The following is a 25187-nucleotide window of genomic DNA, read 5'->3' as shown; positions in this document are numbered from 1 at the left end:
CATGACAACAAATAGAACATACTACTTTTGGGGGGCACAGAAATCATGTCCAGTTATATATGCATTATTTAACCATCATTTACTAAAAGGTATGTAATTAAACACTGAGTTATGATAGTCAACTATTCAATGGAAAGTGGCAGCATCAGTCGAGCTTTTGTGAAAGTAATAAAAGATGTCAAAAGAATTCAGTGTCATAGCAAGCCTATTATCTATATTCTCTATCAAATAAGTGTAATTTTTGTATGTAATTTTCATTCTTCCAGATAAAAATACCTGACCCTATTCTCTACTATATGTAAATCATTTTGAGTTCTAGGTTACTTGGAAGTTGGGAAGTCAATTAGCATAGGTCAGCAGCACTGAAACAGTGCTGGGGGAAAGAAAGAAGGGAGAGAGAAATAGTTCAGGCTTATATGAAAATGCTGAATATAGGTGAAGGTTTTCCGGAGCAAACAACCAAAACCAAACATCGCAATATAATAATAATCATGACTAGCTGACATAATTCATTCATTCAGTACATATTTGTTGAATATGTATCAGGTATTAACCTGACACTATGGGGTATAAAGATACAAAACAAAGCATTAACTACTTAGTGGAAAAGGCAGAAAACAAGTTAGGGGTGAAATGCACATGGTAACTTCATGTAGCTACACACACCTTAAAGAAAGTCAAGGGGTTATAGCTGTTTTAGTTGAGGTCACAAGGAAGATCCTTTTGAAGAGATTTTTAAACTGAGGCATAAAGGAAGGTAAGGGGTGATCCAAAGATAAGGGAGTAGCGCTCCTGACTGAGAAAGAAAGAACAGTAACACCACCTCATGCTACACAAGAGGAGTCTGTTTTGCTGGGATTGCTGTAGTTAAAACTGAACTGCTTTTCCTGAATTAAGAGGATGTATACACAAGTATGAAAAATACAATATTCTCCTATAACATAAAAAATATAATTTGTAAATGTTGGGCAGTAGATCATACACATTTAATTAGCTCCCCTCTTTGTCCTAGAACACCTGGTATATTCTATATCATGTAGGTTCACATGGATACGTGTTTTAATTATAATTAATGAAAATCTACCTTGGATTGAATGAATATAACTCAATAAGGCATATATAACATACCCTTAAGATGTTATGCAGATCATTCTTTCTAGAGTTATAGCTTACTAAATTGTGCTTGAGGTTTACCATACACTAGGGTTTCCCATTTGGCTCAGTGGTAACGATTATACCTGCAATGTAGGAGCCACAGGATCCCTGGGTCAGGAAGATCCCCTGGAGAAGAAAATGGCAACCGACTTCTGTATTCTTGCCTGGAAAATCCCATGGACAGAGAAGTCTGGTGAGCTACAGTCCATGGAGTCACAAAGTGTTGGACATGACTGAAGCAACTTGAGCACAAATTTATACTGTAGATATATTATTTCTATGCTGCATAGCAGGAAACTAAGCAGAAGGAGGTTATGAAAATTATCCAAGGGCATAGAGCTGGTAAGTGGGGAAGGCACAGCTTAAACCCAAGTGTTCTGACTTCAGAGTCCATGTATGTAATACTTCTTTCTGCTGCACTGCCTGAACTTTTTGTTTACTTTATTTCATATTTAACCAAATACATAAAAGCTTATAAAGAAGATTTTCCTTACATATTATATTTTAAGAATATTCCTCAATAGCAAGAACAAAAATAAAATGTGAACAGCCATGTTTTCAACCAGCTCATGTTCCCATCTCCCAATCCAAATGGAGTAGTTCTTTTTATTTGTCCAAATGGAGTAATTCTTTTTATGTCATTTCATAAATATTATTTTTTAATATTTATTTTAATTGAAGGATAATACTTTACAATATTGTGATGGCTTTTGCCATACATCTACATGAATTGGCCATAGGTATATGTGTGTCCCCCTCATCCTGAAACCCCTTCCCCCTTGCCTCCCCAACTCACCCCTCTAGGTTCTCACAGAGCATTGGCCCTGTGGGCCCTGATTCATGCATCAAACTCTCACTGGTCCTGCATTCGACATATGGTAATGAACATGTTTCAATGCTATTCTCTCAAATCAAATCATCCCACCCTTTCCTTCTCCCACTGAGTCCAAAAGTCTGTTCTTTACGTCTGTATCTCCTTTGCTGTATGTAGGATCGCCGGTACCACCCTTCTAGATTCCATATATAGGAGTAATTCTTACATTGCACAAGCTTAAGTGGGGGCAAGTTTTGTCAGACAAGCAGGCTATAAATATGTTTCACATGCAAAGAAGACATGAATTGGCTTCTGATCCTCTGGAGAAGATACTGAAGGAAAACCATTCTAAGCAGGCAATGTAAGGTTTAGAAAGGGGATTTTATTATACACTGCTAGAGATGAGGAACATGGCAATAGCATCTGGGTATGTTTTCAACATTCACTTCACTTCCCTGTATTACACAGCATAAATCTGATTCACTTTTCAAGACAAAATTCCTATATGTATTCTATAATCCTTCCCTTATGACATTAATTACATAGAAAAGAGACTTATGTGGGGATAGTAACGTCATGAATTCCTTAGATACTTATAAAACTTTTAAACTGAGCAAGACTTGAAGAAAGACATTGAGAAGGATACTATGCCTTAAAAAGCTTAGATGATTGTTGAAAAGCCATACAAAGGACTATAATAGAAGATAGAAATGAACTCTGCATTGTAGACTTTGCATTATGTAGACTATGCCAAATAAAGCTTAACATTATTGGAAACATAGATGTCCTTTACAATATTTTTTCACTGAATATTAGAATACCATGTTTCACAGTAATTTTTGTGATCCCCTTATTGAAGGAGGAAGTTGTTACTTTAAATACATCCAAAATAACTTCTGAGTAGAAAGTTTACCCATACTGTACATCTACCTATGTGCACATACATACACACACACAAAAGCACACACTTGCCTCTACACACACTACATAAATATCTTACCTCCATGGTAACATTTCTGTTTTTTCACTATTTTTTCTTTATGAAACTATGAACATATGAAGTCTAAATACCCCAAGGCTGTGGCTTATTCTTTTTTGAAATTTCATTAACTGCTTTGTATTTTCTACACCTAGCTACAATTTTTTATTATTATTCTGCCTACATCTATAAATAAAATTTGAAGACTTATCTACTTTTAGTTTACAGGAAAGAAAATAGAACTTTATTGAATTTTACTGTTGGCAGTAGGAAAAGTCAACAAGGTGAACTGATTACACCTTTGAGAAGCTAAGGATTTATTGGTGTTATTATAAGATTCTCTAAATTTAAATGGCTTTATCATTGGTGATGTTTATATGTGGAAAAGCTGAATGCTACAGGGTCTTAGTTATGTCTACTCAGAACTATATTGCTTAGTTTGTTCAAAATATAACAATAGATAGCCAAATTACTGCAGCATAAGTAGGAGCATAAATTTAAACTCCTAAATAAAATATAAACCATGAATTTTAAGATTCTGATTATAATTTGACCACATTTACCAAGACTGAATCCTGGAGAAGGAAATGACAACCCACTCCAGTATTCTTGCCTGGAAAATCCCATGAACGAAGGAGCCTGGCAGGCTACAGTCCATGGAGTCGCAAAGAGTCAGACACAACTGAAGCGACTTCACTTCATTAGGAGTGAATAGAAATACTTAAAATATTACATTAAAATAAACATTTATGTCCACATACAATAGAAACATCATCAAAAATATTTAATCTTATAAAAGCCTAAAGCTCTTTTATTTGAGCAATTTCTACTTCAAGCTATTCTTTGATGTGTCAATCTAAGCTTCAGAGGGTTTTTCCCTTATGTGAATGACTTTGCGTTGGCACATGCTCTTTGAATAGAGATTTATGCTAGACTCATTCTAACAGCATTCTGCTACTTACAGAGAAAAGCAACCATTATAATACATTTAATTGCATTAATGCTGAGAAGGAAAAAAAGGTCAATGAAAAAAGTCACGTCTGAAATTTACTTTTTATAGCCATTGCCTCATTTTATAAGCTTTCCGTCTGCAGACTTGTAAACATGGATGCAGATGTCTCAGATTCTAGTTTTCTTTCCGCTACTAACTCATACAGCTGTCCTAGGTATGGGATACACTCTGAAATACAAAATATAGTTAATTACACATGGATCTATATCATTGGGTCAGGGGGTAAAGAACCTGCCTGCAATGCAGGAGACACTGGGGGCATGGGTTGGGTCAGGAAGATCCCCTCCCTGGAGGGGAAAATGGCAACCCACTCCAGTATTCTTGCCTGAAAAAATCCCATGGACCAAGGAACCTGGCTAGCTATCATCTGTGGGGGTCTCAAAGAGTCAGACACAACTGAGTGACTAAGAACGCAAGCACTATGAAAAAAAGCAATATTTTATAAACACTTTAACACATGTGTGGATCAGAATTTTGGAATATTACCAAGGTAAAGGTATTATTTTTCCTTTAGCTATGGGTCAGCTGATTAGAAAAACAAAGCTGAGTATAATAAACATTTACAGAAATGTTTCTCTGAAGTCTCTATGTTGGGAACACATGCATAAATACAGCATTCTCTTTTGGAAAATGTAACTTTTGGGTCAATTACCATGATATTCTTCAAGTTCTCTGTGGACCCCAACATGTATCTGTATACAGACTCTCTCCAGACCACACAGCACAACTATGTTACTGCAGTTCATCAGCTGCAGCATAATCAGCATTGCCTTATAGAGCAAAGACAGCCAGGAAAACCTATATGTTGCTCAGGTAATGACAAAAGAAATGATGCAAGAAGACCTCACTTTTTTATTACCACAGGTCAGACACACAACAAAGCATCCCATAAATAACAAAGGGAATTAAACAAGGCTAGGCTAGATTCCTGTATTACAAGGAGAAGGAAAGAATTTAACATTTGATTCATACAGTTATTGTTATTATTATCATCATAATTATTATTTTTTAGACTCTGACTTAAATGTTTCTCCAAGAGTGAGACTTTAGTTGCAAAAGAAGCATAAGGGAATGTTAGCAAAGAGAATATTGAAGATAATCTAACACCGTGATTAATTGATCTAACTGAAAAAAAAAAAAAAGAGGAGGACTGCTTTTCCAATACATTGTAATCACTTAACTCTTTCCTTTTACCATATTTGTTGACTATTTACCTTCCCAAGGTATGCAAAGCCAGAAACACAAAAGAAAAACAACAGACTCATCCTAAATGGAAGCTGTTTCTCTATTTACACAAAGAATCACACACATCCCACTTTGTGCTTTATGGTCACCAGGCAGGAAAAGTGTAGATGGCTGTTACCTCCAATATAGTCATGTTATCAGTCAGACACACTATGGTGAACATAAAATTGAAATGAGGTAACAATAGTGAATCCTCTGCTGGTGTGCAGGTGTATAACTAGTGATCACACAAACCCAAAAGAAAACAGAATTCATTTTCTAGACGTCTAATCTTCTTTTTCCTAAATTTTCTGCTCTCTTTATATTCTCATTGCCAAAAGTCATTGTTAGTTACAAATTCACGTTAAAGACTGAATTATTGCCGGGGGAGTTTGTAATTTCCTCAGTCTGTCTCACTGCAGCAAAAATTTGAAGGAAAGGACAAACCAATGTTACAGCTCAGTTTTATTTGGCAAGCAAATGAAAATACATCTCTGAGGCATGAGGATGGGCCGAATCAAAAGCAGCAAAGAGAAAAGAAGCCCCCGGTTCAATTTTGGCTACTCTTTCTATGTTTTTTCTCTCCCCCCGGGACTGTCTATGTAAATTGGGCTAGCCAGGAGAGCTGTTTCTTTCACCCGAGGTTCTCACTCCGGTCCTCGGACCTTCCTTTGTTCTATTTTCATGGGCTTTTCCCTTCTTTGCCTTTTAGCCACCACCATTTTGGACTCCTTTTTCCTATTCTAACTACCTAACATTATCAACTGAAGATTTTTAAATTAAAAATTATAAAAATAACAAATATTCAAGAAATTGGTAAATTTGCTCCAAGGACACTACTTTTATACTGGTAATACAGGGTGAGGTGCAAAAATGAGCGGAGGGTAATAAGGAAACTATGCCATCTACTCTAGTGAATCTCTGCATTCTAATGCCTAAAAGTTATTTCTTCCTCTTATCAAAGTCCAATGTGGCTATTTCTGGTCAAGAGGAAGTTGAGAAGAGAGACACTGCTACAAAAAATTCAGGGACCCAGCTGAAAGAAGCATTAGGAATCAACATCCAGTTTACGAAGGAGAGAGATACTGGATCATCTGTGTGGGAAGTGTTCAAGCAATACCTGAAGGTTGCATAGAATACTTCTACCAAAATTTCATTGGCTGTAAACCTACAATAGGACCGCCCCTAATTGCAAGGGATTCTGGGAGATGTAATCTAGCTATGTTCTCAAGAAAGAGAGAAGATGGGTTTAGGAGGAATAAGTAGTCACATCTTCCACAGTCTGTCCTCTTGGTCAATAAGGATTCATTTTCAGTCTTATTCAAACTCACATATTATATTCTCTCCCTAGCTCAAAGGAGAAAACCAAATGTTCATTTGAGGGATTGCTTGTCTCAAGGTTCACTACCTCTGTTGGAGCATATTACTCAGGTTTAATAAGATTATATCCTCCTCAGGAGATGGCTGCTTCCTTCTCTTGCAAAGTTATAAAGCCATAGGGTTGTGTCAGAATTAAAAGATAATCAAATAGGGCTTAAAAAAAAAAAAACCTTAGTAATATTCTTCTTAAAAAACTTAGTAGACTTCTAATTCATTTGCTACTAGTCAGTAAACACACAAAAACCCTTTCCCAGTTATCATTTTTAAGTCTGGATGTTTTTTCTTATCATCATGCCTCTGAAATAATTAGATGAGAAGGAGGTTCCCCTACCATAATTTTGGTAGGAAGGCTGAAACTCTTTCTTTAACAAAAAAACCTTAGTTAATCCTTGTCATGCAAATCCTTTTTCTAGTATTATCTCTTACTATTTATAATATAGAAGCCTTTGCCTTTCTCAAATAGATGTGGCACCAAATTTCTCACTGCTATTTCTTTCTACCTCTACTCTGAGATTAGTCAGTTCTTCCCTTTTCTTTTTCTTTAACCCCTTCCTCAGACATCAAATAAAAGTTAGCAAACGTGTAACCTCTCTAATTTTTTCAATCACTTCTTTAAGGCATGGTCTGCCTTCTGAGTTACTGCAGATAGTAATCATTTTCTTGAACATTTGGCCACTGCATAATACAGGTCTTCAATTTTTAAACCAGTAGTTACTAACTATCTAATCACCTGCAGCATGATTGAAATGCCAACGGCAGCAGTCAACTTCTACTACCTATTTATGAATTAACTGTCTTAAAGCTATACGAAATTAAATGTCAACAGTTTAGAGGCATAATAGACTAAAAAACTATCTCATAGATATATAAAATTTCAACGCTTGTCTAACTGGTATAGAGGCACTAAGTTTTCTTCATGCAATGAGTAATTTACTCCAGCACTTTCTATCTTGTAGCTCTAAATCCTCTAGGTTGGAGTCTCTTCGTTCAAATTATACAGATAGCAGAAAAAGGAAGAGAGCACAAAGAAGCCACAGATAATTCTTGAAAACCATGGGCATGAGCAACACTCATCACTTCTGGTTATAATTCCTTTGCAAAAAAGCTTGCTATAAGATCACATATAGGGTCAGCAGGTGATGGGCTAGATAATAAAGTGGTTGACTGGGTCTTTGCTATAGAAATGGATATGACTGTGGGGAACAAATATTGTCTCCATTTGTTATGACCTAAATTCTGTCTCAAAACTCATATATTGGCTCTTAACTCCCAGTACCTCATAAGGTGACTGCAGTTGGAGATAGGGTCTTTTAAAGAGACAGCTGAGGTAAAAGGAGGTCACTAGGGCAGTGCTTAATCCAGTTTGACTGGTGTCCTTTTAAAAAGAGGAGACTTGGATACAGACAAAAACACATGTGGAAGATGAAGTGACGACACAGGGAGAAAACAGCCATCTGCATCAAGCCAAGGAGAGTGGCCTAGAACAGATTCTTCCCTTAGAGTCTCAAAAAGAGCCAACCCCACTGAAACCTTGATCTCAGACATCTAGCCTGTAGAATTGTGAGAAAATAAATTTATTGTTTGCCACCCAGTCTGTAGTAGTCAACACTTTGCTATGACAACTCTAGCCAGCTAATAAGCCATTGAATACAGAATCAAAATAAGTATACACATCAATTACAATGAAAGCAAGTCACATCCCTATTTTAAAGGAAAAAAGGAAATTTTGGAAATATCTCAAATAAGCATATTTCAAAATAGATATTATGCCATAAGTTCTCTTAAGATAAATTATCTATATAATGCTACATATATCCATATATATATTATTCCCATATTCCAATTTTATAAAGATTCAATTTTGAATAGTAAAGCATGATATATTAAAACCATATCCTGGCCAGATATATTACATGAACTCCTCAAATAACCATCACCTGAATGAAAGCTCTAATCATACGCAGTAGCTTGAAGAAGCCTACACCATGAAGACAATGATACCCCAGCCCCTCTGACAGTTTCTCTCTCTCTCTGCATAGGTTAGCCTCTGCTTGTCTGAAAATCCTGTATTGATCCCACATAAGCTGTTGTTTTGCAATGAGATGGCAATTCTCAAGATTTCTACCAGCCATGATCTAGCTAGGAAAAAAGAATTCTCTTTAAAAATGTTGAATACAGGGAACAAATTGCTGCTTTAAATAGTGAAAAATCTGAAAACTGAAAAATCTGAAACTACAAATGGATTCTGAGATCATACAGAATTAAAAAACAGCTAGAGGCTTATGATCTTTGTCTTTTCACAAGAGAAAACAGGGGAAATGGTATTCCTGCATTCATGAGTCTTGGTTAATAGAAAACAGCAAAACCCCTGTCTTCCTGGTGATTGTGGAAATTGAAGACATACTGCCGCCATACTGCTGAAAACTGCTGCCAAGAGAACTTACCTGATGTAGAAAAGGCATATGGAGGTACTTCAGCTTCCACAGTCTTGCTGATACTTCCCAGTAAGAATCTGGTTGATACTGGAGCCTGGAATATAAAATAAAGCAATAGTTACTCCCCTTATTCATCCAAGCTCCTGCCAAGATACAAAGCAGGCTGGGGCGGGGCGGGGGGGGGGGGAGTCTAACAATAGAATACTTCTCTTTTATTCATTGGCATCCATTTTCACATCTTACCCATATTTAACAACATGGTTTCACCTGATGTAAGCTAGCTATCTGTCCTATAAAAGATGCTCTCCTTCTCTCTCTTTCCCTTCCCTCCCTTTTTATCTCTCTTTCAGTGAGACCCACAAAGCTCCGTTAGTCTTTGCAACAAACCCAAGTTTAAGATCTCCATGTAACAGGCAGTCCTCCCTATGAGGTCCAGATGTGGCTCCTTTTCTTTTCATAATCTCTGAATTTATAAATTCACTTATAAGTTAATCACTTCCAACACGCCTCATCCAAATTAGTGGAGTAAAAGGGTGAAAATACCCCCAAATTGGGGTGTGTGTGTGTGTGTACACATACACTCTATAGTCTTTATTTTTTTAACCGCTGATGAAACCATCTTCAATACTAGTTATTCTTGGTAATAGATATCAATCACCCAAACTAGCAAAGAAAGCACCTTCTCTCTATATTTTTTTGACTGACACATAAGTGCCCCAGATAGATTTTCTATCTATTTCAATTTCCAGTTTATTAGGACCATTGTGAGAAAGATTGAGAACCAATAAATCTCGAAGAGCACAGTCCACATTGACTGGATTACTAGATACAAAGAGAGAGAGACAGAGAGGGGGGCGGACCATTGCTTTTTCTACCCCTTGGTCCCTTGACTTACATATTCTGCTTTTCAGATAACAGCATCATATATTGATCACTGGTTCATACACATATTATACCTTGAAATCATGGGGTGTTTTCTGCCTTGCAGCACCATAACTGAGGGTTTTGTTGGCCATTCCACCATTATTTCAGGCCATTAGCTTCTCAAAAGAAGAATGGCTATCTACAGGAAAAGACATGGCTTTCTATAGGCATCTATTCTGTGGTTCTCCTTTGGAGCTGTTCAAAGACCCCATATATCATTCTTATCAGTGACACTTTGAGCAATACTGTATTTGCAATCCTAAGAGGACAAAAATGGTACATTTTCTTATAGTGTAACTACTGTAGAGCATTCTTTAGTGCAAGGCCTCAGGAAAACTTGTTGGTTTGCTAACAATTTACTAAGATTTCTAATACAAGTTATACAATAAATGGGTTACAGCAGCATACTGGAATATAGTAAATGTGGCTTCCAAAATACACACACACACACACACTCGCACAACTCATAAAGAATTGAAACTCTTTCTGAGTGGTATGAGGCACAAGGTAAAGCATCTCAGCTTCAATTCAGAAAGAATATTCAACATTCTCCACCATTAAAATCCTAACAACTTCACTGCAGTAACTTTTGTAGATATTTGTCATGATTTTTCTCTGCACTTCAGGGCTAGCACATGTATCTTTCTTAGGCTTCCATGGCACCTGATATCTCCTGCTCACCAGATTCTATTATGTGAGTGTCAAGATGTCATTAATATAGTAGGCTAGTGTGATTTAATATGGGACATCTAAATAAGGCCCTTGAAGACTATATAAGACACAGCCACAAAACTGAACTAGCATTAGGGAACTAGAATTAAGTTGGACATCTGTTCCCTGCCACAGCTTGTGATATTTTTTGTCTATCATGAAAAGAATGACTTTGCCAGAGCCAATAGTTACAAGGTGCCAGAGACTGTGTTGATTTACTTCAACAAAAATGCGAGATACTGAACTCAACTGTGGTTAGTCACTTGAGTGTGCTTAGTCATGTCTGACTTTTTGTGACCCCACAGACTGTAACCTACCAGGCTCCTCTGTCCATAGAATTTTTCAGGCAAGAATACTGGAGTGGGTTGCTATTTCCTCTTTCAGGGGGTCTTCTCAATCCAGGGATCAAACCCGACCTAGGGATCAAACCCGGGTCTCCTGCATTGGTAGCTGGATTCTTTACCACTGTGCCACCTGGGAAGCCCTGATTACAGTCCCTACCTGACCGCAAGATTCATTTGGTTTTATATCAAACAGATGATAGAAAAGGATGTATTATAAGAATCAGTTCTTAACCTCTCAAGTCTTGGAGGGCATTTGAAAATGAGGGGTTTCAACTTGATTCTTTCTGCAGACATCTCCAAAATATGTGTGTATCCACTTCCTAGTACCCAGTCACCTGATAAATGTGCAGTTCTCTTTGGGGCAGGTTAGGTAAATCATGCAAGAATTGTACTCCCCCCCCCTCCCCCGCTAAGAACAGCGGTTCTCAAACTACAGAATGAATCAGGATCACCTGAGAGCTTTTTTAAAAGAACCGATTTCTACTTGAGTTTCTGTGATATGCCTTCAAAGAATTTGCATTCTTAACAAGTCCCTAGGTGATGCTGATGTTGCTGAACAAGGGATTGCTGTTTTATAACTACCTATCAACAAATCATACCTTGGGTTTTTGTCAGTGGAGTACTGGGTATATGAATGACTTTAAATCTGAAAACTGAGGGAAAGTTCCTGGCTTTCAGTATGAAGTTTCCAAGAAGAGAATACATTAAATGTGTTCTTCATTATCAGGACTTGAGCTTTTTCAATTACAGATAAAATATATTTCAATAGAGTTCAGTTGCTCAGTTGTGTCCTACTCTTTGCGACCCCATGAATCGCAGCATGCCAGGTCTCCCTGTCCATCACCAACTCCCAGAGTCCACCCAAACTCATGTCCATCAAGTCAGTGATGCCATCCAACCATCTCATCCTCTGTTGTCCCCTTCTCCTCCTGCCCTCAATCTTTCCCAGCATCAGGGTATTTTCCAATGAGTCAGCTCTTCACATCAGGTGGCCAAAGTATTGGAGTTTCATCTTCAACATCAGTCCTTCCAATGAACATAGGCCTGATCTCCTTTAGGATGGACTGGCTGAATCTCCCTGAAGTCCAAGGGACTCTCAAGAGTCTTCTCCAACACCACAATTCAAAAGCATCAATTCTTCGGCGCTCAGCTTTCTTTATAGTCCAACTCTCACATCCATACATGACTACTGGAAAAACCATAGCCTTGACGTGATGGACCTTTGTTGGCAAAGTAATGTCTCTGCTTTTTAATATGCTGTCTAGGTTGGTCATAACTTTCCTTCCAAGGAGTAAGCGTCTTTTTACTTCAGTACACTGTCCATCTATTTTATTCCTGAGGACCCATTGTTCAGCTGGCCACATCCACAATTCCTATAATTCAAAGTATAATGCTGATGACTTCATGGATGGTGTACCGAATTGATATACTTATGAAAGAGAGGCTTTGATTCTAAGCCAATTGTTTCTGTATGTCCATAACTATTGGTCGCTCAGTCATGTCTGACTCTTTCCGACCCCATGGACTGTAGCCCACCAGGCTCCTCTGTCCATGGAATTCTACAGGCAAGGTGGGTTGCCATTTCCTTCTCCAGAGGATCTTCCCAACCCAGGGATCAAACCCAGGTCTCCTGTATTGTAGGCAGATTCTTAACTGTCTGAGCCACCAGTGATTCTGTATGTCCATAAAAACAGCACTAAATAAAATATGCTTCTACAGCAAACATACATTCCTTCACAATGTTAACAAAGCAAAGAAAGTTCACACTCTCTTCATTTGTTCTTACTACAGAGGTATCAATTTAGCACTTAAATTCATCAAAATGCTCTAGGATTTAAATTTGAATTAAGCATTGAGATTAAAACATATGCTGTCTTTTAAAAAGACCCCCAGATATATTAAGGTTCTCCATAGTGCAATTATATTATTAAATTTGTGTTGATTATAGAACATGCTAAGTTTTTCAAGTTGATATTGTTTTAATTTTTTTAAAAAATTATGAATTATGAATTATTAATTTTACAACATAAAAGTTAAATAATGTAAAAACTATTTCATGGATTTATGAGGGTTAATTGAAAGTTATAAGTCAAAATTTAAATAAAGTATTATAAATAAAAAAGAAATATATTTCTTAAAATGAACAGAATGAATATATATTAATTGGTGATAAACTGTGCTGAAATATGATATTTGCTTTTACAGGATAATCCTATGTAAATACATTTGAAATTTCTAAAGCGTTTTTTAATATCTGGAGTAGTAAGCATTTTCAGAATTTTTCAAAAGAAACTGCAGTTTATCATGTTTTTATGATGCTGTTAAGAAACTAATTATTCTATAGAAAGTTTTATGTAAATATTCACTGTCAGTACAGGGAACTTTTGTAATTCTCTTTGTGGTTCAAGGTAATGTAAGTTTAGAATGAACTGCTAAATAAACTTAAAAAGAAACCTTAAAAATCTACTAAGAAAGATTGTCTTCTGTACCTATCTTCAAGATAAACCTTCAAACACTGAAAAGGCATAACACCCTAGAGGCTACTTGACAGATAAAGTAGAACAGCTGCCAAGTGGGGGGATTATCACTTCAAAATAAGATCTTGGAAAAACAAAGCTTTCGAATGCACAAGTCTATTCTTCTTAGAAGACCCCAATCATGAACAGTTCGCACAATAAAAAATAAAGATAAAACTGAAGGTTACAAATACAAATCTAGTGAAATTCATTTTGGTAAATAAATGGAATGAAGCACATTAGCTCTCTAAATTTCATTTGCTGTTCTGCAATCATTCCTGTATCAGATGGCACTAAACCTAGGTAACCTAATGTTTCCAAAAAGCCAGCTACTCATTACAGGCAGCACTTTAAAACACAAAACCATAATAGCCTACAGCTCAAAATGTTAAAACTTGACTTTCCAATTACCTCCATTTCCTCCAACACTTAAATCAATTTTTGAAGACAATTGGAGTGTCTGAAACTAGTGTGTGTGTGTATATATATATATATATATATATATGATTTTTTTTTCTTATTTCTAGTGGTTTATATAATCACTTGTTTCTTTCTACTGTTGCTACAATTTGGATAGCAGTATTGATCTGGTTTTCATTTGGTATATAGAAGATTCATGAAACTCTGTTGGAAATTCTAACTTTACTGCCTGCACTATTTCTTGTGTTATAACATTTCCCGTTGTTATAATAAACATTTAGGAACTAACCCACTGGATCCTTATTCTTCTACTGAAGGCCTTAAAAATGATTGCTCACATTACCATACTAGTGAATTGAACAAGGAGCATATGGGCTATTTGGGTTTTTATCTGGATTTTCTTATCTCCAGTTGGGGATTCTGTCTGGAGTTGAAGCTATTTATGCCTGGTATCTGCCTGTAGCCACATTTATAGGTATGGAGAAGGTGGCTTCCTGAGATAGGACAACAGATGGCAGTAAGCATTCAGATGAACAAAGAAACTCAATGGTGGTGTTTGAATCCATGATTCCAGTCATCCCTTAGGCCCGAGAAAACATCTTTCTGAGGTTTCACCTGTGGTAGTTTTTTATTTTACCTGCCACTAAAATGACAACCAGAAAGATACAACAGTGGTTTTTATTTTGTATTAGATTCCTATTTCTGCCATTACAAGGTAACACAAAAGAAGCGGCTTAACACAAATCAATTCTCTTACAGTTCTAAGTCAAAAGTTAACAATTTGGTCTCAAGGAGCTAAAAAAAAAAAAAAAAAGTATGGGCAACCCTGCATTCCTTTCTGAAGGCTTTAGTGGAGATTTATTTTCTTGCTTTTTCAGCCTCTAGAGGCTGCTCACATTCCTCTATCAGATGGTGCCCTATTTCATCCTCAAGCCACTGTTGGTTGGTTGAGTCTCACACTGCAGCACTCTCTTGCCTTCCTTTTCCATATCTAAGGACCCTTGTGATTATGTGGTGTGGCCCAGATAACCCAGGATAATCTCTTCATCTCAGGCTTACCTGATTATCAACCTTAACTTCATCTGTTGCCTTAATTCCCCTTTGAATGTACTACAGGTTCCAAAGATTAGGACACTAAACTCTTTTGCAGATCATTATCCCGCTTACCACAAGCAGGTAACCTCAAAACAGTGAGAAAGTAATATTAAAAAAGTGATAAGCTTAGTTTTCCTTACTATTAATACTCTATGAAAATCATAAAAATTATAATTCTTATAAATAATTATGTAAATTCACATTAACTACTAATTTTATAAAATAAAAAGCTTAGGTACTATTTTTCCCCCTGTATCCCTATGCATTTTTTGCAAGTGATATTTGCTTTCCTTATGTAATATTGAAAGTAGCATAAACTGTTGATTTAAAATGTCAGGCATGGAAGAAATGCTAGAGATTTTCTTGTCATTCATGCAATGCTTGATTCCCTTCTAAGACATCCCTCCATACTATATGTATAGGAATACTTCCAGGTACAGAGAACTCAGTGGGTTTAGTGGATAGCCAAACCTACAGGCATCTAAGAATGCCCTCATGGCTCAGCTTCTGTGGCTTTTCATGGTTTGTGATCTTGGCTGATAAAGAGAGAAAGAAACTTCTGTACCTTCTATGGTGGTATTCAATTTCCCTCAGACCCATGGCACCAGTGAAAAACATGGGCTCTCTGAGAGGCTGTGGGATCACCAGCTCTAGTCCTGTAAATCTTTGCTGTGGTTCCAGAGGAGACTGCAGAGAAGTTTAGGGGTGGAAGTCCTCTTCCTGGAGTAAAAGCAGCTTGAATTATTAAGACTACGTCTCACAGTTAAGTGCAGGCTCTCTCTTACCCTATTGTACTACGTGAAACATACTTTACAAATGTGGATTTAAAGAAGAAAAAAAAAAAGGTCGTTTGTATTTCTTCTAGTGATTAATTTTGCTTCAGAGTTAGAAGTGACAGTTAATAAAGAAAATACCTGCTTTCCTTCAGAGTGATAATTGTAGTCAATATGTAAGATCTAAAGAGTTATCACAGAATCTTTCACTATATTATTTCATTACATAATCTTTCATGATATTATTTCCTGGTGGTTTAGCTGGTAAAGAACATGCCTGAAATGCAAATTCCTGGTTCAATCCTGGGTTGGAAAGATCCCATGGAGAAGAGAATGGCAACCCACTCCAGTATTCTTGCCTTGAGAATTTCAGGGACAGAGGAGCCTGGTGGGCAACAGTTCATGGGGTCACAGAGTAGAACACGACTGAGCAACTTTCACTTTTCTTTTTATCATGTCAGTAGGAAGGACATAAAGAGGTTTTGTTATGTTTAAAATGATATATTCCATCATTTATCTTATAAATCCAAAAGTGGCTAGATCCTGGAATATTCATTAATGTATTTCTATCTCATCAGGAATCCTGAAGTCTATAAAAACATATGCAATGAAATAGGAACAACTGCTTTTAATATGCTACAACATAAAAAATATAACCACCATTTTAGACAAGATTTTTATTGGGGGTTTACCATAGCCCCAATGAAACAAAAATAGCCAATTCTGATACCAATATTTGAAAGATGATCCCAAGGAATATCTATTTATTTCATGTCTTTATTTTTGCACATGAACATACACACCACAGTAACACTTATCCCATTTTCTTGGATTAGAAGAATATTGTTAAAATGTATATACTACCCAAAGCAGTCCATAGGTTTAATGCAATCCCTATACCCATGACATTTTTTAATAGAATAATCCTAAAACGTATATGGAGCTACAAAGGATCCCAAATTGCCAAAGCAATTCTGAGAAAAAGGAACAAAGCTGCAAGTATCCTGACTTCTACAAAGCTACAGTAATCAAAACAATACGGTTTTGGCACAAAAACTGACACATAGATCAATGAAACAGAGTCCAGAAATAAACCTATGCACTTATGGTCAATTAGTCTATGAAAAAGGAGGTAAGAATATACATGGAGAAAAGACAATCTCTTCAATAAGTGATGCTGAGAGAACTGGACAACTGCATGTAAAAGAATGCGATTAGAACATTTTCTCACACATTACACAAAAATAAACATAAAGGCATTAAAGACTTAAGTGTAAGACCTGAAATTATAAAACTCCTAAAGGAAGATATAGATCACTCTAACATAAATCGTAGCAATATTTGTTTTGAGTTGTCTCTTAAGGCAAAAGCAATATTAACAAGTGTAATCTAATCAAACTTAAAGCTTTAGCATAGCAAAGGAGATCATAGACAACATGAAAAGAAAATTTAATGAATGGGAGAAAATATATGCAAATGATATGACCAATAAGGGTCATTTTTAAATGAATTCATCTCTATTACAGATTTCTTTTTAAAAACTAAATAAATAACAGTTTTTCTTAGTTACTGTAACAGTCTTGCACCTAAAGACTAAATGTTTCCAACCACTAAGCTAATAAGATGCAAAACATAAGTAAGTCTAAAATTATAAATGACCTTACTCTGGGGTATTAGCTTAAAAAAAAAAAAAACCAGAAAACTTTAAAAATACCTAGCAAAGAGAGAAAAGTGGCTACTTACACTGCACCAGTCTAAAAAGTAGTTTTTGTTTTTTTTTTCTACAATAATAGTACATGAACTAGTACATGGAACCTGTACACAGCTTTCAGGAAATGAAACCAAAAATGGAAAGGTCAAAGGTCATCCCACCAGGATGACCATATCAAAATGGGGATGATAAAACAGGCCAAGAGGGATGTGTTGTACAAACTTACTCCTTTATGTGTACCATCCAAGATCTATCAACAGCTCATACGAACTCAGTATCAAAACCCCCAAAATACACAATTAAATATGGACAGAAGAACTGAACATTTTCCCAAAGATATACAGATGGCCAATAGGCACATAAAAAAATGCTCAACATCACTAATCAAAGAAATGCATAACAAAACAGAGGTACACCTCACACATCAAAATGGCCATCTTCAAAAAGTCTACAAATAATAAAAGTTGGGAAGGATGTTGAGAAAGTGAATGTGTTAGTCGATCAATCATGTCCGACCCTTTGTGACCCCGAGGACTGTAGCCCTCCAGGCTCCTCTGCTCAGGGAATTCTCCAGGAGAGAATACTGGAGTAGGTCACCATTCTCTTCTCCTGAGGATCATCCTGACCCAGGGATCAAACCTGGGTCTCCAGCATTTGCAGGTGGATTCTTTACTATCTGAGCCACCAGGAAAAGGGAACCTTGGAATACTGTTGGTGGGATAAATTGGTGCAGCCACTATGGAAAACAGTGTGGAGGTTTCTCAAAAAATAGAACTAGCATATAATCCATCAATTCCACTCCTGGGTATATATCTGAACAAAATGAAAACACAAACTTGAAAAGATATGCACACAGTACAGCACTATTTACGATATCCAATTATGGAAGCAACCCAAATGAATGGATAAGATGTGATGTGTGTGTGTGTGTGTGTGTGTATATATATGCACATTTATATATGAAATGGGAAATAATTCAGTCATAAAAAAGGTGAAATTTTGCCACTGGCAACAACATGGATAGACCTAGAGGATGCTATGCTTAGTGAAATAAATCAAACAGAGAAAACCAAATATTGTCTGTTATCACTTGTATGTGAAATCACTAAAATAAAACAATGGAATGTATATAACAAAACTAACTCACAGAGAACATTTTAGTTGTTACCAGTTGGGAGAGAGGAAGGGGGAACAAGATAGAGGCGGAGGATCAAGCAACAATAACCGCTATGTATAAAATAGATAGGCAACAAGAATATATTGTACAGCACAGGGAAATATAATTATTTTGTAATAACTTCACAAGGATTATAATCTATAAAAATGTGCTCATTTGCTCCCTTGTGTCAGACTTCTTGCAACCCTGTGAATTGTAGCCTGCCAGGCTCCTCTGTCCATGGGATTTTCCAAGCAAGAATACTGGAGTGGATTGCCATTTCCTCTTCCAGGGGATCTTCCTGACCCAGGGATCAAACCCATATCTTACTGCATTGGCAGGAGCATTCTTTACCACTGAGCCACCTAGGAAGCCTCAATCTATAAAAATATTGAATCATTATATTGTGCACCTGAAACTAATACTGTAAATCAACAATATTTCAATATTTTAAAAACTAAATAGAAACAAACTGAACCACTTTAAGATGAGAATCTCAAACTTGGCACTATTGATATTTGAAGCCAGATGATTCTCTGCTGAAGAAGACAAAGAAGAGGGCAGCAGAGGAGACTGTTAGATGGCATCACTAACTCAACTGACAGGAGTTTGAGCATCCTCTGGGAGATGGTGAAGGAAAAGAGAAGCCTGGCATGCTGTAGCTCATGGAGTCATGAAGAGTCAGACAGGACTTAGCAACTGAACAACAACAAATTCTCTGCTGGGGCTGTGGGGAGGCTGTCCTGGTCACAGAAGGATGTTTAGCAGTTATCTCTGGCTTCTACCCACAAATACAAGTGGCAATCCCTCACTGTATGCGATAACCAAAAATTCTCTAGATATTGCCAATTGTCACCTGGGGAGCAAGATTGATGCCTGATTTAAGACTAGTGTCTGTAAACTAGTTTGCTCTAAGAAGAAAAATTAGTCATATTCTGATGCAGGTAAAAATATTTTATAAGCATTATAACACCCTGTATTGTAAGTACACTAAATTTTAAAAGTATTCTCTGAAAAACCTTATTGTACTTTTTATTTCTGGCTATGTATTTTTTCTTTAACTGAACTAAGCAATATGACCAAATCATAGATTGTTTCATTACTTTTAAAAATACCAAAGTATTAATTATTCTCTCACTTCTGATACCCAAATAGCTATCCTTCTTCAGACATACGTGTGTGGACTCAGTCACTCAATTGTGTCCAATTCTTTGCAACCCCATGGACTGTAGCCTGCTAGGCTCCTCTGCCCATGGGATTCTCCAGGCAAGAGTGGGTTGCCATTTCCTCCTCCAGGGTATCTTCGTGACCTAGGAATCAAACCTGCGTCTCTTACCTCTCCTGCCTTAGCAGGTGGATTCTTTACCACTGAGCCACCTGGGAAGCCCCCTTCTTAATATATAATTCTAGAGAAATATGCATATTTTTATGATTTTTTTCACTTAAAATACATAACATTTACTGCATATTTATTATGGGTTAGGAAGTATGCTAAGCAGTTTACATGTTGTTACATTTAAGCTTCTCCATATTCCTGTTTGTTAGATCATATTTTCTCTAGTAGGGAATGCAGCTAAACCCCTGAAATGAATTATCTCTGACACGGTCTCCCAGCTTCTTGATGCCAGAACCACTTAAGAGTTGGCTACACATCTGCTTTGGGTTTTAGTGATTGTACGCATGTGTTCCTCCCCAAGCCCGAGCTCTGAGAGCACAGTATGATGGATCTTCTTAATCAGCTCTCTCTTCTCTTGCCACATCCAGCGTCTTGCACACAGGCCCCACTGAACTCAGCTAATTTCCTCTAGCTAGGAACTGCTTTGCCTCTTGGTCTCCAGACCCCGAAATAATATTTTTCACCTCAGCCTCCTCACGTTTCCACAGCGGAGTTAAGAGACAGAGCTCAGTGGATTCTGACAGCACAGCTTGGTTAAGCTGTAATTTTAATTTTGAGGTGCTCCCTACTGGTGGCCTTTCGAATCTTCCTTGCTCCAGTGCTAGCTGTTTTTAATAAACTCACCTTGGTCTGCTGCTCATTTTAATCAGCACATATGGAAAACTCCAGGATTCTTATTTTTTTTTAAAAATCTAGTCATGTTGAAGATAATACAAGTAACCTGTGCTAAAACCATCACTTGGAGATGTTGGAAACCCTTGGGGGAAATGTCTGTGAGGTGATGCGGCAGCTAAAATAAAAACACAAGCAGTATTCTGTAGCTTCAAATTTCTGAAGAAGATTAAGTAAAAATTATCTTGCTAGAAGGGAAAATGTAAATCAATGTATCAGAGACAATAAAACTGCCTGGGCAAAGGTGACTTGAGCAGTGAAAATACTAGTGACCCCTCATGATACCTTCAGAGACGGGCAGAAGCAGGACGGATTCTCAGCCTGGTAACACCCTCCAGGACCACAGCTCTCTGCGTATTTCTTCTTTGTGCCTTCACTGTCCTGGCCATGTCTTCTTCTAAAATTTTAAGATGGTGACAGCACTTCCAAATATCACCAGCTCCAAGCATCAGAAAACTCCTAAGACAGCAACCAGGAGAGGGGAAAGAGAAACCCTTACAGATCCCAGCTTTCTGTCCTGGAGGAAAACTTCAGAAATCTAGATTATGCCCCTCCCTCCCTTATATCCTATTGGTCAGAAATTAGTAAGGTGCACAGTGTAAACCAATCACTGGTAAAAGGGAATGGGATTACCATAATTGATTATATAATTGTAATCAGGAGTCACTGACTGATCCTAATTTCCCAGGGGACACGATCCCTACAAAACAAATCAGAGTTCCTGTTAGCAAAGCAGAAAAGGGGGAAAAGGCTGTTGTTAATATTGTTTTAGCAAATGTAATTAATTTAAACCTAACGTGTTTAGATATTAAATATGCAAGTATTAAGACATGATTTTGACTTACAAACAGTGCCTCAAATCTGCCCTACCTCATAATAAAGACTGGACAGAATTCTATGATGACAGATGATGAAAGAGAGTACCTTGGGATAATAAAATAATTGCGTTCTCAATCCTGCAAATAGTAAACGCACAGATGAAACTTCAGAGGCCATCAGAAAACAAATCAAGACACACACACACTTACATATATTTACATACATATACATACATGTACAAACATACATACATACTCTGTGGAACTGGCTACTAATTACAGTCAGTAAGGGGATCCTCTCCCTGTCCCAGATTGGACTGAATCATAACATAGAGGAATGGAACATAGGCATTAGCAATTTTATTAATTATATTTATTTTTTAACTGGTGGAAAGTTGCTTTTACAATGTTGTTTGCTTCTGCCATACAACAACACGAACCAGTCATAATTATATATATATATCCCTTCCCTCCATCTTCCCTCCCCTCCCTCATCCCACCCTCCTAGATCCTGATAGAATGCCAGGCTGGGTTCCCTGTGTTATATTTTTAGCATTTACCTCCCAGATAACACTGTGGGCATCCAGGTCTAGAACTCTACTCCACAGTAAAGGCGCTTTGAGTTACTTCGGATTTGAAAATCCCAGTGAGTGTGATAGAAACAGGCATTTTTATGTGGCCTTCAGATATAACTTCTTCTAGCTTTAAGACACCAGAGACTTACAATTTTCTTCTCCTTCATTCTTCCCTCTTTTCTTCATGCCCCATCAGCATCCTAGTGCACCACTAACCTCCACGATAATTCCCTCTGCTCCCCTGATCCTTCCACTATTCTCACTATCTGACTGTCACTTTGAACTCTGCAGACTAGTTTCTTGACAATTTCCCTTACATCTTGATAGGAAGCAAAGTCATTATCCAAACCAGCACCCTTACTGCCCTATGCACAGTGTAAAAAAAATCCATCACAGATTGCCGATAGGAATGGATTGGCTTCTCCTTTGAGCTAGTATATAATAATTAATATTGGGACAACAAATGAAATGGATTTGAAATGACCTTTTTATGAGAATTTTTGAAATGTCTACATTGTTTATACAAGCATTTTATTTAAAGTAAGGCTTGAAATTTATTATTTATTTGATTCTAAAATGTGCATGTCCTACAGTTTTAAAAAATACTCCAAAGACATTAAAAACAAATATTTCTCATCCTTTGAATAATAACTATCTAAGCCAGAGGGGCAGCCTCCTATCCTTACCATGATCAGATCTATTGGGAGCTGGGTTTAAATCTCAGCTGTTTACCATCTGCTTAACCAAGGGCAAGTTAATTAACCTCTCAAACAATTTTTTGGCAGGTGTGAAATGGGTACATCACTTCTTTCTCATCATTGTTATGAATATTAAATAAGAATTTATATAGGATCACTATAAATATTATTACTTAATTATTTTCATATTTAGAGACAAAGAGGTGGTAGTTTATATAAAACTATAAATATGCTATTCTTTGATACAGAAACATCTGTTTTAAGAAAAATAACAATATAAGCATGTCTCTTCAAATATGTTAAGTATAACACCATTAATTTTAATTTAGCAAAGAGTAAAATGACTTTAAAATTTTATATCATCTTGTGTGATATTTGCTATCAAAAACTTGAATTTATAAAGAGACAATTATCAAGATTATTTCCTTCCAGGAATCAAGTTCTTGAAGTATTTGAATCATGTGTACATTGGTGTCTAGTTTTCATTTATTAATCTAAATAATGAAACCAACACAGGAAATAACTAAAGTATGGATAACCAATATAATCCCATGTAATTATATTTACTAAACAAAAACATGGTTTACAATTTAATCCCACTTTCATCGTTATTAAAGTAGGGTATATCTATATTTATGAAAATTAATTTGAACTTATTCAGGTTACTAATTAATTGTGGTTAGTTAATTAATATGAGATAGCAGGTCTTTAACAAATGAATTCAAGATAAAATGTAGACATAAACAAACACAGAGTAAGAAAGTGGATAAACTTTGGAATAGATTCCGTCACCACTCACTAGTTATCCTAATTTCAGTTTATCCAATTTTGTCCTAAAAATAATTTTTTTCTCTTCTCTTCAGTAGAACTGGACAATGTAGTTTTCCATATTTTAACATACAGATTCTTAAATATTACTATTGTAATAATTTTTCTCCTTACTCAGATGTTACCTTTAGACAAAAATATAACTTTAATGGTTTTATTTCTGTAACCTTTTGCAACCTCATACATTTTTATTACAATATAAGCATACATAGAAGCTTTAATTTGGAATTGAAGAGAGTGCCAGTCTAGCTCTGTGTGAAGGAGGGAGGCAGATGAGGCTTGGATTAGAAAGACTGATGGATGTGGTTCTGGGGAGATGGGATTTTCAGCCCCAAACACTCTGCCCTCTGTTTCCTCACAGCATCATAGGAATCTGTCAGCTTTGGGCTCACAGCAAACGTGTGATATATTTTCCATTTTTCCTTTGAAAAGAGGAGGAGAAGGTGCAAGTTGTCCTCCTCTGACTCTAAGAAAATCTATTTCTAGAGTCTCCCAGCAGCAGGAGCACTTGGGCATCCTCTCTGTGTCTGTGATGATTAAAGCCACTCTCCTTAGTTTCTCTGACTCGGGGATGGAGTAAAGTGCCCTAGTCTTCTGGTTATGGTTCTGAGAAGACGTCAGAATCCCTTGACTGACAAATTAGTCAAGTATCTACATGCACAGCCTTTCCAAATTGATGGAGAGAAGTCTTTCCAAACTTTGAGACAGAAGCATGGCTTACCATCTGCCAATATTTTCTATCAGAGCTAATCCTTCCATCTTAATTGCTGTAACACAGAAGTTTGAAAACACCATGTATTGCCATATCTAAAACTCATTGACACACATTGTCATTTATTTATGCCCAATTTTCTGGGTTACTACAGGTCATTATAAATATATCCCTTGAATCAAGGAGTTGATAAATGGAATCTGGCTTCCAAAAAGTACCACGGTTGCTTATAACATGATATACTGCAGCTTATTTTCTGAAAAGCTCTGGCTATACTTCAAAGTTAAGTCAATGGTGTCTCATAAGTTTTGGGCAAAGAGGTTATATTTTACCCAGGATTTAATCTAATGACAATTCCAGTGGTTTTCAGTAAAATAGTATAAACCTGACTGGCCATCATGGCCCATTTAAACCATTAAAACCATGGAGAATTTTGGTTCCTTCTTATCAGATGTGAGAATCTCTAATGAGCCACTTCCTATAAAACTGCTCTCAAACCAAAGAGCAGCCTTGAAGAACTAAGAGACTCTTTCTACTCACTCTCCTAACAAAGGCATATTTCAACCCTTCATAGGTCCCCTCTGTCTACCTACCACCCCTGTCCTGTTTGTTCTGGATATTGTCCACCCCATGAACTTCAGTGGATACCTAATACCATGTAGATAATTTATAATATGTCTTAGAAGAGGGGTTTTGGTAGAGGTGGTATGGATCAAAATTACATAAGCAAGATATTAGTGTTACTTCAAAATCATGGAAATCACTATTGTTGCAGCCTCTTGATTTTTCCCCTAAACTGTTAAACCAAATCTTCTATTTTATGCCCAGTCCTATGACAC

General features: G+C 36.7%; 1 long non-coding RNA gene across 3 annotated transcripts in view; it reads right to left on the bottom strand.

Annotated features, from left to right (window-relative positions):
• Positions 1-3982: 3982 nt before the first annotated feature.
• The window catches only part of LOC145529434 (uncharacterized), a 100249-nt gene continuing 79044 nt past the window's right edge, over positions 3983-25187 (bottom strand). For 2 of the 3 annotated variants that reach the window (XR_014071221.1, XR_014071220.1), the window contains 2 exons: positions 9009-9093; positions 3983-4128 (listed from right to left, as the gene is read on the bottom strand). This is a non-coding gene — a long non-coding RNA (uncharacterized LOC145529434). Of the gene's footprint in view, positions 4129-9008; positions 9094-21002; positions 21177-25187 lie in introns of all 3 variants that reach the window. The other variant, XR_014071222.1, reaches the window with a different exon arrangement.

This window comes from Giraffa tippelskirchi, chromosome 12 (assembly GCF_054371585.1).
Source record: "Giraffa tippelskirchi isolate mGirTip1 chromosome 12, T2T-mGirTip1v1.2.pri, whole genome shotgun sequence".
Classification (NCBI taxonomy): Eukaryota; Metazoa; Chordata; class Mammalia; order Artiodactyla; family Giraffidae; genus Giraffa; species Giraffa tippelskirchi.
The sequence above is the reverse complement of the archived record's forward strand: the minus strand, read 5'-3'. Positions and strand labels throughout refer to the sequence as shown.